Raw genomic sequence first — 946 nt, forward strand, 5'->3', positions numbered from 1 at the left:
GGCTGGTACGGGGGGTTAGATACAGAGTAAAGCTCCCTCTACACTGTCCCATCAAATACTCCCAGTGCAGGTACAGGGGGTTAGATACAGAGTAAAGCTCCCCCTACACTGTCCCATCAAACACTCCCAGGGCAGGTCCAGGGGGTTAGATACAGAGTAAACCTCCCTCGACACTGTCCCATCAAACACTCACAGGGCAGGTACAGCACGGGGTTAGATGCAGAGTAAAGCTCCCTCTACACTGTCCCATCAAAAACTCCCAGGGCTGGTACAGGGGGTTAGATACAGAGTAAAGCTCCCTCTACACTGTCCCATCAAACACTCCCAGGGCAGGTACAGGGGGTTAGATACAGAATAAAGCTCCCTCTACACTGTCCCATCAAACAATCCCAGGGCAGGGACAGGGGTTAGATACAGAGTAAATCTCCCTCGACACTGTCCCATCAAACACTCACAGGGTAGGTACTGCACGGGGTTAGATGCAGAGTAAAGCTCCCTCTACACTGTCCCATTAAAAACTCCCAAGGCTGGTACAGGGGGTTCGAAACAGAGTAAAGCTCCCTCTACACTGTCCCATCAAACACTCCCAGGGCAGGTACAGGGGGTTAGATACAGAGTAAAGCTCCCTCGACACTGTCCCATCAAACAGTCACAGGGCAGGTAGAGCACGGGGTTAGATGCAGAGTAATGCTCCCTCTGCACTGTCCCATCAAAAACTCCCAGTGCTGGTACAGGGGGTTAGACACAGAGTAAAGCTCCCTCTACACTGTCCCATCAAACACTCACAGGGCAGGTACAGGGGGTTAGATACAGAGTAAAGCTCCCTCCACACTGTCCCATCAAACCTCCCTGGGCAGGTACAGAGGGTTAGATACAGAATAAAGCCCACTCCACACTGTCCCATCAAACACTCCCAGGGCAGTTACAGGGGGTTAGATACAGAGTA

The sequence above is a fragment of the Pristiophorus japonicus genome, unplaced genomic scaffold (assembly GCF_044704955.1).
Source record: "Pristiophorus japonicus isolate sPriJap1 unplaced genomic scaffold, sPriJap1.hap1 HAP1_SCAFFOLD_30, whole genome shotgun sequence".
NCBI lineage: Eukaryota > Metazoa > Chordata > Chondrichthyes > Pristiophoridae > Pristiophorus > Pristiophorus japonicus.